Source organism: Budorcas taxicolor, chromosome 21 (assembly GCF_023091745.1).
Source record: "Budorcas taxicolor isolate Tak-1 chromosome 21, Takin1.1, whole genome shotgun sequence".
NCBI lineage: Eukaryota > Metazoa > Chordata > Mammalia > Artiodactyla > Bovidae > Budorcas > Budorcas taxicolor.
This window is the reverse complement of record NC_068930.1, coordinates 61,880,394-61,893,166: the sequence shown is the minus strand read 5'-3', so window position 1 is coordinate 61,893,166 and position 12,773 is coordinate 61,880,394. Positions and strand designations below refer to the sequence as shown.

Here is a 12,773-nt window from a genome sequence, read left to right as displayed (position 1 = left end):
CTGCAGATGGTGACTGCAGCTATGAAATTAAAAGATGTTTGCTCCTTGGAAGAAAAGCTATAGCAACCTAAACAGCATATTAAAAAGCAGAGACATCACTTTGCCCATAAAGGTCCATCTAGTCAAAGCTATGGTTTGTCCAGTAGTCATATATGGATGTGAGAGTTGGACTATAAAGAAAGCTGAACACCAAAGAATCGATGCTTTTGAAATATGGTATTGAAGAAGACTCTTGAGAGTTCCTTGGACTGCAAGGAGATCAAGCCAATCAACCCTAAAAGAAAAAAAAAAAAATCAGTCCTGAATATTCATTGGAAGGACTGATTGCTCAAGTTGAAACTCCAATACTTTGGCCACCTGATGTGAAGAATGGACTCATTTGAAAAGACCCTGATGCTGGGAAAGATTGAAGGCAGGAGGAAAAGGGGATGACAGAGGATGAGATGGCTGGATGGCATCACCGACTCAATGAACATGAGTTTGAGCAAGCTCCAGGAGTTGGTGATGGACAGGGGAGCCTGGCGTGCTGTAGGGTCACAAAGAGTCAGACATGTCTGAGCTATTGAACTGAACTGAAAGTGAACTCAAACTGTAAGCTCCTCTAGAGCCTGGTACAGAGCCTGACACATTGCAGACACTCAAAAAATATTTTTTGAATAGGAGAATAGACAAGCTGGGACCTCCCTGGTGGTCCAGTGGTTAAAACTCCAAGTGCCCAGTGCAAGGGGTACTAGTTCTATCCCTGGATGGAACTAAAATCCTTCATGTCTCTAGGCCTTGCCAAAAAAGAGAGAAAGAGAGAGAAAACGGACAACTTGAAGAAATATGATTGGGTAGTACCACAATAGAATGCATTTGTAGTTGATGAAACTGTCTTATTTAAGATATATTGATTACGGGTGCAAAAGTAACTCAAATTAAGCTATTTAATGATATATCACATGATTTTTTTTTACTTCTTTTCTCTCAACCAACATTGGGGGGGAGGTATTTTATATAGGGAAGCATGTCACTTTGGTAACTGATGCAAAACTAATGAAGGAATGGTTATTGTGTTGAATGATAAAATCAGGCACACCAATGAGATGATACTAAAAAGATGAAATTCAATAGTGGGTTGAACTGTGTCCCCAAAAGTACTATGTTCAAGTCTTAAACCCTGATACCCATAACTGTAAACTTATTTGAAAATAAGGTCTTTGTAGATGTAAACAGATTAAAATGAGGTCAAACTGGTTTAAGCTGGGCCCTAAATCCAATCATCTTATCCATGAGTGGGCAGAAAGAATAAAAAACACAATCACAGAAAACTAACCAAACCGTGACATTGTACAGGAGGCAGTGATCAAGACCATTGCAAAGAAAAAGAAATCCAAAGCAGCAAAATGATTGTCTGAGGAGGCCTTACAAATAGCTGAGAAAAGAAGAGCAGCTAAAGGCAAAGGAGAAATGGAAAGATACCCATCTGAATGTAGAGTTCAAAAGAATAGCAGGGAGAGATAAGAAAGCCTTCTTCAGCAATCAAAGCAAAGAAATAGAGGGAAATAATAGAACAGGAAAGACTAGATATCTCTTCAAGAAAATTAGAGATACCAAGGGAACATTTCATGCAAAGATGGGCACAATAAAGGACAGAAATGGTATGGACCTAAAAGAACAGAAGATATAAAGAAGAAGTGGTAAGAATACACAGAAGAACTATACGAAAAAGATCTTCATGACCCAGATAACCACAACTGTTTGATCACTCACCTACAGCCAGACATCCTGGAATGTGGTCAAGTGAGCCTTAGGAAGCATCACTACAAACAAAGCTAGTGGAGGTGATGAAATTCCAGTTGAGCTATCTGAAATCCTAAAAGACGATGCTGTTAAAGTGCTGCACTCAACATGCCAGCAAATTTGGAAAACTCAGCAGTGGCCACAGGACTGGAAAAGGTCAGTTTTCGTTTCAGTCCCAAAAAGGCAATGCCAAAGAATGTTCAAACTACCACACAGTTGGACTCATCTCACACACTAGCAAGTGAAGTCGCTCAGTCATGTCTGACTCTCTGCAATCCCATGGACTGTAGCCTGCCAGGCTCCTCTATCCATGGATTTTCCTGGCAAAAATACTGGAGTGGGTAGCTGTTTTCTTCTCCAGGGGATCTTACCACCCAGGGATCGAACCCAGGTCTCCCACACTGCGGGCAGACTCTTTACCATCTGAGCTACAAGGGAAGCCCACACACTAGCAAAGTAATGCTCAGAGTTCTCCAAGCAAGGTTTCAACAGTACATATGTGAAGTTAGAACTTTCAGATGTTCAAGCTGGATTTAGAAAAGTCAGAGAAATCAGAGATCAAATTGCCAACATCCACTGGAACATAGAAAAAGCAAGAGAGTTCCAGAACAACATTTACTTCTGATTCATAGACCACATAAAGCCTTTGACTGTGTGGATCACAATGAACTGTGGAAATTTCTTCAAGAGATGGGAATACCAGACCACCTGACCTGCCTCTTGAGAAATCTGTATGCAGGTCAGGAAGCAACAATTAGAACCGTACATGGAACAACAGACTGGTTCCAAATTGGGAAAGGAGTACATCAAGGCTGTATATTGTCACCCTGCTTATTTAACTTATATGCAGAGAACATCATGAGAAAGGCCGGGCTGGATGAAGCACAAGCTGGAATCAAGATTGCCGGGAGAAACATCAATAGCCTCAGATATGCAGATGACACCACCCTTATGGCAGAAAGCAAAGAAGAAGTAAAGAGCCTCTTGATGAAAGTGAAAGAGGAGAGTGAAAAAGTTGGCTTAAAACTCAACATTCAGAAAAGTAAGATCATGGCATCCAGTCCCATCACTTCATGGCAAATAGATGGGGAACAGTGGAAACAGTGACAGACAATTTGGGGGGGGGGGGGCGCTCCAAAATCACTGCAGATGGTGACTGCAGCCACAAAATTAAAAGACACCTGCTCCTTGGAAGAAAAGCTATGACAAATCTAGACAGCATATTAAAAAGTAGAGACATTACTTTGCCAACAAAGGTCTATCTAGTCAAAGCTATGGGTTTTTCAGTAGTCATGTATGGATGTGAGAATTGGACCATAAAGAAAGCTGAGTGCCAAAGAATTGATGCTTTTAAATTGTGGTATTGGAGAAGACTCTTGAGAGTCCCTTGGACTGCAAGGAGATCCAACCAGTCCATCCTCAAGGAAATCAGTCCTGAATATTCATTGGAAGGACTGATGTAGAAGATGAAACTCCAATACTTTGGCCACCTGATGCGAAGAACTGACTCATTTGAAAAGACCCTGATGCTGGGAAAGATTGAAGGCAGTAGGAGAAGGCAATAACAGAGGATGCAATGGTTGAATGGCATCACTCACTCGATGTACATAAGTTTGAGCAAGTTCCGGGGTTTGATGATGGACAGGGAAGCCTGGTGTGCTGCAGTACATGGGGTCTCAAACAGTTGAACACAACTGAGTGACTGAACCGAACTGAAATAAATCAAATGAATGGGGCATATATAAGAGAAAAGAGAAGAAGACTGGGTACAGAGACACAGAGATCACAGGGCCACGTGAAGACAGAGGCAGAGATTAGAGTGATATAGCACAAGCCAAGGAATACCAAGGATCCCCAGCAATCACCAGAAGGTTGAAGAGAGGCAAGGAAGGCCAGTAGAGGAAACACGGCTTTGCCAGCACCTTTACTTTGGACTTTCAGCCCAGTAATCATGTAAAGATGTGAGAGTTGGACCATAAAGAAGGCTGAGTGCCAACAAATTGATGCTTTCAAACTGGCAAAGACTCTGGCGAGTCCCTTGGACAGCAAGGAGTTCAAACCAGTCGATCCTCAAGGAGATTAACTCTGAATATTCATTGGAAGGACTGGTGCTGAAGCTGCAATGCTTTGGCCACCTGATGCGAAGAGCTGACTCATTGGAAAAGACCCTGATACTGAGAAAGATTGAAGGCAGGAGGAGAAGGGGACGACAGAGGATGAGATGGTGGGATGGCATCACTGACTCAACCGACTTGAGTTTGAGCAAACTCTAGAAAACAGTGAAGGACAGGGAAGCCTGGAGTACTGCAGTCCATGGGGTCACAAAGAGTTGGACACAATTTAGCAACTGCCTCCAGAACTGTGAGAAAATAAATTAGCCTTATTTAAATCCACCCAGTGTGTGGTAATTTGTTATAGTAGCCCTAGGAAACTAATACAGGGTTAAGCCAAGTTCTGTATCTTCCTACTGCACATGGAGAATGAAGGAAAACAGGCTTAACAGGTATTCTTATGGCAAAGATCTGGCAGTTTCAGCAGACCAGAGGCTCGACATTATAATACATAAAGCTAAAGAGATCCTTACATTTTGAAATCTAGCCCCTTGGAAGAAAAGCAGTGACAAACCTAGACAGTATATTAAAAAGTAGAGACATTACTTTGCCAGCAAAGATCCATACATTCAAAGCTATGATTTTTTTCAGTAGTCATGTATGGATGTAAAAGCTGGACAATAAGAAAGGCTGACCACCAAAGAATTGATGCCTTCAAACTGTGGTGCTGGAGAAGACTCTCGAAAGTCCCTTGGACAGCAAGAAGATCAGCAGTCAATCTTAAAGGAAATCAACCCTGAATATTCATTGGAAAGACTGATGCTGAAGCTGAAGCTCCAATACTTTGGCCACCTGATGCTAAGAACCAACTCATTGGAAAAGACCCTGATGCTGGGAAAGATTGAAGGCAGGAAGAGAAGGGGAGGACAGAGAATAAATCATTGGATGGCTTCACTGACTCAGTGGACATAAGTTTGAGCAAAATCCAGGAGATGGTGAAGAATAGGGAAGCCTGGGGTACAGCAGTCCATAGGGCTGCAAGGAGTCCAACATGACTGAGTGACTGAACAACAGCTCTGCGCTAGCGAAGGTATATATAAGGTATTGAGTCTGTTTCAGATGTCACGTTTAAAGGAGGAAATAAGAAGCATCTAGAATGTAATGTAACAAGTGCCTCAAATTTAAGTCATGTTATCACCCAATCTTATTGAGCAATCATTCTACATATACTTTGGCCACTTGATGCAAAAAGTCAACTTATTGGAAAAGACCCTGATGCTGGGAAAGATTGAAGGCAAAAGGAGAAGAGGGTGGCAGAGGATGAGATGGCTGGATAACATCACTGACTCAACGGACATGAGTTTGAGAAAACTCCAGGAGACAGAGAAGGACAGAAGAACCTAGTGTGCTGCAGTCCATGGGGTTGCAAAGAGTCAGACATGACTTAACAACTGAACAACCAAAATTCTACATATACAGTATACAGTCTAACATCCAGGAAGAGCTCACCCAACTCCCAGTGAGGTGGGGCTCTAACATGGGTAAAACATGACAGGAAGCTACTGAAGGGTTTTAGAGGAAAGAATGATGAGAATGACATGGAAGCTTCCATATTTCAGATGAATTACTAAGGGAACTATGTGAGGACAGATTTGATCAGGACAAAAGCAGACAAGGGGAGATAAATTCAAAGGCTGTAATAATAGAGAAATGATGAATTCCGTAATTATGATGGCGACAGTAAGAATTAACAGGAAATGAGGGATCTGAGGGATATTTAAGACATAAAACCAGAGCACTAATACAATAATATTTGACTCTCAAAACTACTGTGAGAATGAATTACACTAATATATGTCAAAGTGCTTAATACATACTAGGCACAAACAATAGACATCTAAACTCTCCTTTCTAGAGATCATAAGATTCAAATACATGTAACTCTGACAAGACAAATTGGTTATATGATTAGGAGTTACCTGTTGTCACTCCTGAGGCAAGCTCAGTTCAGTTCAGTTCAGTCACTCAGTCGTGTCCAACTCTTTGTGACCCCATGAACCGCAGCACGCCAGGCCTCCCTGTTAAGCTCATTTCTTCTTAAAATGCAAATAGCATTATATATATAAATGTGTAGGTATACACACACACACATACATAAGTACCTATGTCTACAAACATATACACACATCCTTTAGGTTTTATCCTCGTGTCAGATCAAGCTTCTGAGACTGATGAAGAAATAAACTCTAAAAGGCTGATTTCCCTCCAATTTTAATCCCACATTAAACAGGAAATGAGACACACATGATAAATTCTATGCTGTTTAGAAGTGTTGTCCTTTCAAGAAACGTCTCAAAGGAGAGAAAAACCAGACAGAAATGGAATGTATAGATTGAAAAAAAAAGTTAAATATTCTAAATGAAATGGTTGAGCTTTCCATACTACAGGAAATGAGCTTATTGATAAGTATACATTTTTGCTTAAGGTAGCTTTGGATGCAATGAACGTTTCATTCCTAAGCCAACATATGTGTTCATTTATGCTGAGCTATTAATATCTTTTCAGAATATGAAAAATACACAGGAGTTTCCAACATAATAATACTGTAAGATGAAAATCCCAACTTAAAGCCTTTTTATTAATTGAGTAATCAACACATAAAACTTGAACAGATATGTTATCAAAGGATCCAAGTTACAACATGAAGAGTCCCTGACTTCAGATGTATTGTCACTTTATCTTTAAAAAAAAGCTGCTGTGTGATAGGATAGCCTACCAATTAGGAATCGTAATTATTAAGCTAAATATATTAAGAGAAAACTTTAGCTAGGAGAAAGAACCAAAAATACAATGAACATTCAGAAGTATCAGTTGTTATGAAATACTATAAAATTTGATTGAGCAAATATGTTTTAAGTACTTTTGATAACTATATTTTTAATTGCTTATAAATCCATTTGAAAATCATGTGAAAATTGTATATAATATAGAACCTCATATTAATGAAAATATGAAATCTTCAAATGAATGCTATCCAGAAATGTAATTATTCAATCCTTTTTTCTAAAAAAAATATATTTATTTATTTGGCTGCACTGCGTCTTAGTTGCAGTATGTGAACTCTTAATTGCTACATGTGGGATCTCGTTCCCTGACCAGGGATCAAACCCAGATCCCCTGCATTGGGAGTACAGAGTCTTAGCCACTGGACCACCAGGGAAGTCCCTGTAATCCTTCTTTGTAGAAGACACTTACTTCACCTTCAACCATTTTTACTTATTCAAGAAACAGTTTTTGTGCAACCCTGTGCCCTAGACAACGATTTACATGCTTAAGACACAGATATGAACATAATACCATCTACATGGTGCTAGTGGTAAAGAATCCACCTGTCAATGCAGGAGATGCAAGAGACATTGGGTTCGATCCCTGGGTCAGGATGATCCCCTGGAGAAGGAATCCTGCCTGGAAAATCCCATGGACAGAGGAGCCTGGCGGACTACACTCCATAGAGTTGCAAACAGTCGGACTGACCACATACACACACACAGTGGAAGTTTAGGAAGACTCCCAATTTTTTGACTTAGGTGAATGTGTAGATCATAGTGCCATTCGCCAAAATGAGTACTATAAAAAAGAATTACAAGTTTAGGACCAAAGACAATGCATATGGGTTTGAGTTGCCTGTAGGATGCTTGAATATGGACAGAGGCCAAGAAACATGTTTAGACTAGAAAACTGAATTTGAATGTCATCCACATAGAAGTGAGAGTTGGTACCTCAAGAGTGAAGGAGAGAAAGAATCCATGGGATTTGAAAAAGAAAAACAAGAATAATGACAGAACCCTGTTTTTAAAGATAGGGAAAAGAGGACTTCCCTGATGGTCCAGTGGATAAGAATCCACCCACCAGTGCAGGCGACACAGACTGGATCCCTTGGCAGAGAAGATCCCACGTGCTGCCAGGCAACTAAGCCTGCACACCGCAACTACTAGACCTTGCTCTAGACCCTGCGAGCCACCACTACTAAAGCCGCGTGCCTAGAGCCCATGTTCCGCAACAAGAGAAGCCACTGCAATGAGAAGCCAGCACACTACAACTAGAGAAAGCCCATTTGTCTAAATAAATAAATATTTTTTTAAAAAAGATAAGGAGAAGAAAGGTAGCCGTAAGAAAAAAAATCTGAATAGAAACAGTCAGCAAAGAAAGAAGAAATGGAGAGATTAAATAGGGAATAGAAAAGCTAGTGTCAAACCATGAAGAGAAATCAGAGCTGAAAACCGGGTGCTCTTTTTGCGACCACATACATGGTTAATAGCCAAACTCTAATTTTTACACATGTGAATAAAACTAGAGTTCCCTCTATAAGAAGTTAGCAATGTTGTGCAAAGACTTCTAAATGGCTATAGGTTGCAGTGCTATTCAAAGAAGTGCTTTTAACATTTTAGTCATATTATCAAATAATGTAATAAAAATAAATAAAACTCTCTTTTGATTTCTCCAAGCATAACCCTTAAATATGTAAGGGATGGGGCAAGTTCAGCTTCAAATCATAGTGCTAATTAGCTATACTCTTAAAATGTTTGTTTTGATGTAATCAAAAGATTTTTAGTTATCAGGATAAATACATTGAATAGGGTAAACACATTAAAAATGGCACACATTCATATTTCTGTAATTATTATAGTAAGTTTATACACAAAGTATCAGCAGGTTAATTTCCAAATTTAACAAATGTTTTGATGGATATTTATGTATGTGATTTATGTAACCAGATGCTACAACTGTCATCATAATACAAAAGGTGATGGATAGGCAATTCATGCCTTAGAAATGTTCTGTATAGATGATCAGTTAGTTCTCTGCTAGATATATCAAGTTAAGGAATTGTCATGCAGAGATTCCCTCCCATTCAAAATGGATTAGGTTGATTGCTATAGAAGAGACTTGGAGACAAAGAAAGGAGAATAAAAAATCGTTAATAGGCTACATACCATTTAAACAATGGCTATTCTTTTTTTCTGCTGCACTCTGGGGGGCTAGAGCCAAACATTATAATTATCCTTATTTTAGCAGTAAACACAAGGTTTTATACTTGATGATAATAATAATAATAGCTAATATTTATTATGGTTGGGAAGATCTCCTGGAGGAAGAAATGGCAAACCACTCCAGTATTCTTGCCTGAAAAGTCTCATGGACAAAGAGTCTACAGTCCATGGGTTGCAAAGAGTCGGACACAACTGAGCAACTGACGATGAACACGAATATTTACTAATTTATTGTGTGTCAAGATTCGGTGCTGTACTTTTCATGGATCACCTCATTTAATCTTCACAACAACTATGACTATCCCCATTTTATGAATAATGCAGTTGAGGTTTAGAGAGGTTGAGTTAACTTATCCAAGGTCACAGAGAATGTAAGAAGCAGAATTAGGATTTAAACCCAAAACAGCAAAAAAGTGGGAGAGAGAAGTGGATTCTTCTTTCTCCTCTTTAGAATCCCAAATAAAAGAACTACAAATTCTTATTTTTATCATTCTATATCAGCCACATAAACATTTTCACTACAGTGAAGTTTCACTTTAAAACAAACAAAGAACAGCAACAACAACAAAAAAAAAACACACGGCAATTGAAGTAAAAAAGTTGTAACTCTGTGCAATCGCCTGGAAATTGCTAGGCAGCTTTCACCTTCTGTTATGATAATCTGCACAAAGCATAGGAAACTGATTAAATGTATACAAACAGGCCCCAAACTATATCTTAACTATACCTAGCCTTTCTTTGATAATTTACTTATTTTATGAAAGAAAATGCTACTACATAAAAATAAAATCATCTTTCACACATCTGGGATACATTACATTTCAAAGGTAAGTCACGTAATTTGTTTGGTTGAAATGCAAGTACTTCCTCTTGACAGCTCAACCAAACTATGTCCACTTCCTGTACCAAAGAAACCTCTACCTACATCAAGAGGCCACAGGAAGAAAAATAACAGAAATAATATTTTGACACTGCATTAAGCCTCCATTCCCCCTTGGTCCTTAGGCAAGTGGTAATGTGCATGCTTCTGAATGCAGAAAAGAAATGAACTTATTCTCGTTCCAGTGGTCTCCATTTCCAACAGAGAGAAAAATCTCATAGCCCCCCTCCCTGCTCTTTCCCCTTCCTCCTAGCTATACTCCTACTGAGTCCAAGAATAAAATATCACAGATTTGCAACTTCTCTTTGTTAAAAAGTAGTCACCCTTTGCAAACAGCAACCACACAGCCTTTCATGTGTCTGCTCTATTTTCAGGTATATAATGTGCACTAGAGTGTCAACTCATCCATGTTAGTACATGTAAAAGAGAGACAAAAGAGATTCTTAACTTCCCTTCACCCTGAATAAAGATACCTAAAAACACCCAAAGCATCTGTATCCTTTTCACAGCCTACTGTCATGTTACCTCCTTTGCCCTCCAAAATGCTAACAGCTAACAAAGATGGATGCTACTCCTACTCCTTACTTCACAGATGGAAACTTTGAGGCACAAAACTATGTTAATTGCCCAGTTAATTGTGTCTCATAGTTAATCAGAAGAGCATGAAAAATTCAAATCCACATGTTCTAACTTTAAACATGGCATCCTTACCATCATCTACTGATGAAAATAAAATCTGATTTTATAAAAATTCAAAATTACCTAAACTATATACTATATGCACTACACAACCAAGTCAAATATAGATTATATTCATCTTGGCATTAACTGCCCAGGGAAGAGACAAGACAAAGAATCCAGTGCATCTCAAAATATAACAAGAAAGAAGACAGTAATACTCACTGGCTTTCACTTGATATTACTTATATAATATGTAACTATAAAAGCAAATGACAGGTACTAAAATAAAATTTTCAAGGGAGTCATATTCTCATGTGGGAAGTTCTGCACCAATTCCAACTATGTTACCATTACTCAAGATATAATGCATCCAATTTTTTCAAAAACCTCTGTAGAAGCAAAATTTACCTTTGACGTTTAGATTTAACTTGTTAAAATAGGCCAAAAAAATCACAAAAGAACTTCCTAATGATTTAGAAGAAATGGACTAATAAGTGGGGAATAGCTGCCAGTATCATAACTATCATTTATTGAGTACTTGCTATATGCTTGACTCACCACTCAACATTTACATATATTCTCTCATTTATAATCACAACAATCCCATTGGCATTATTACCCCAGGTTTACAGATGAGGAAATAAAATTAAAAGAAGTCAATTATTTTGCCCAAGGTCAAATAGTAAACAGCAGAATGAGGATCCAAACTCAGGTAGTCCAGATTCCAAAAATAAACAAACAAAAATATATATAAAGGTACACACACTAGATGGTACGTGAACATAAAGGATCTCTAATGAACCATTGATCTGGGAATTCTTTGAGTCTTCAGTTAATTTAATCTACCTGGTGAATAAGTGACACACTGCATTTTATCAAACACAAGCTACTTCCCCAAAATACTGAGACTACTGTTTTCAGCATTTCACAAAATGATTTTACAGTCATTCCAAAGAAGAATTTAAAAGACTTTTAAGCAGTAACAGCATTAGCAACATAACTGTGTACTGCTTTGAAAGAAACAAGAGTCAATTCCATGAACAGGTTTTGGTATATTTGTTATAAATTCAGAAGCATTGGTTAGTAAAAAAACCTTTTATTTATAGAAGTTTAAGTTCCTGAATCCTTCAAGTGCACTCAGGAAAAGGTTACATGATAATCAACCTACCAAGTACATGCCAAAGGCCTACTAACATGCACTGCAATAAGAGAGGCTATAGGAAACAGATTAGAAACTTCTTCTGTCCACAAGGAGTTAGCAGGTTGTTTCCAACAAACACACAGCCAGTCATGACTGGGACAACTAAAATCTCCCTGCTATTTGTTATAGTTTGTGTGAGCTGCCCTACAAAAGAAACCTCTTTGGAAAAATAATTTGATCATTTTCCCAGAGCCCCTTTCACTTTCTTGCCAGCACTGACTCTTGCTTTAACCTATGGTTGGGGTTAGTTGCAGCATTAGTGCTGATATTGTTGATTTTTTCCTCACACTGAATCCAGAATTCTGCCTGGCTCTTGTTTCCCTCCCCCTTCTCTGCCTTTTAGCCTCTCCAACCCAAAGTGGAAACTGCAGACTCAAACTCCCCTATGGCTCCAGCATCGAGAACTGGGCATGCTCAGAAGGCCAGGCAGGCTTTGGTTGCACTGACAGTTCCCCGCCCCTGATTTGCCGCTGCCCCCCTTCCCCCACTCCAACAACAGATACTGAAATGTTTATCTGAAAGATACGAGGCCTCTTTTCCTCAAGAATGACCCCATTTTAATTTCATTTCGCAGGGTCTTTCAGTCTCGCGAAACCCCACCACCAGCCGAGGAAGCCCGCATAATTTTTCAGCACCGGGGACAGCGCCGCGTCCCCATTAACGTCCGCCCTCCCCCACCTTCTCTTTACCCCCCCACCCCCCCACCCGCCCCAACCTCAGCCCCCACCCCCGCACCAGCACGATGCCAAGGTCTCCCAGCAGCCGCAAACGCCGCAACTGCAATAGCTCCCAGCCGGAGGCCGGGCCGGAACGCCGGGCCGGCTGCTACTTACACTGCTCCGCTTTGGTGGACATGGTGCTGTCCAGATGGAAAGGCTTTGCCCCAAAATCTGTGTCGTGTGAGCTCCCTCGCTCCGCCAGCGATGTTGCGAGGAAAAGAGCGCATACCCCCCACCCCCCACCCCCTCGCTTTCCCCCTCCCTTAGGCCCGTGTCGCTACCATTCGGACAAAACGCACATCAAATTGCAGAATTCGGTCCCGGAAGGTTAGGAAATCGCCCCCGGAGAAATGGGTGGGATTTAATAGGCGGCCAAAGGCTTCCTGTCCGTCCCCTCCTGGAGCTGCC

General features: G+C 39.9%; 1 non-coding gene across 1 annotated transcript; it reads right to left on the bottom strand.

The window, feature by feature from the left end:
• Nucleotides 1-6,980: 6,980 nt before the first annotated feature.
• Nucleotides 6,981-7,053, bottom strand: TRNAG-CCC (transfer RNA glycine (anticodon CCC)). The gene has a single exon. It is a non-coding gene; the product is annotated as a tRNA-Gly (tRNA).
• Nucleotides 7,054-12,773: the final 5,720 nt, after the last annotated feature.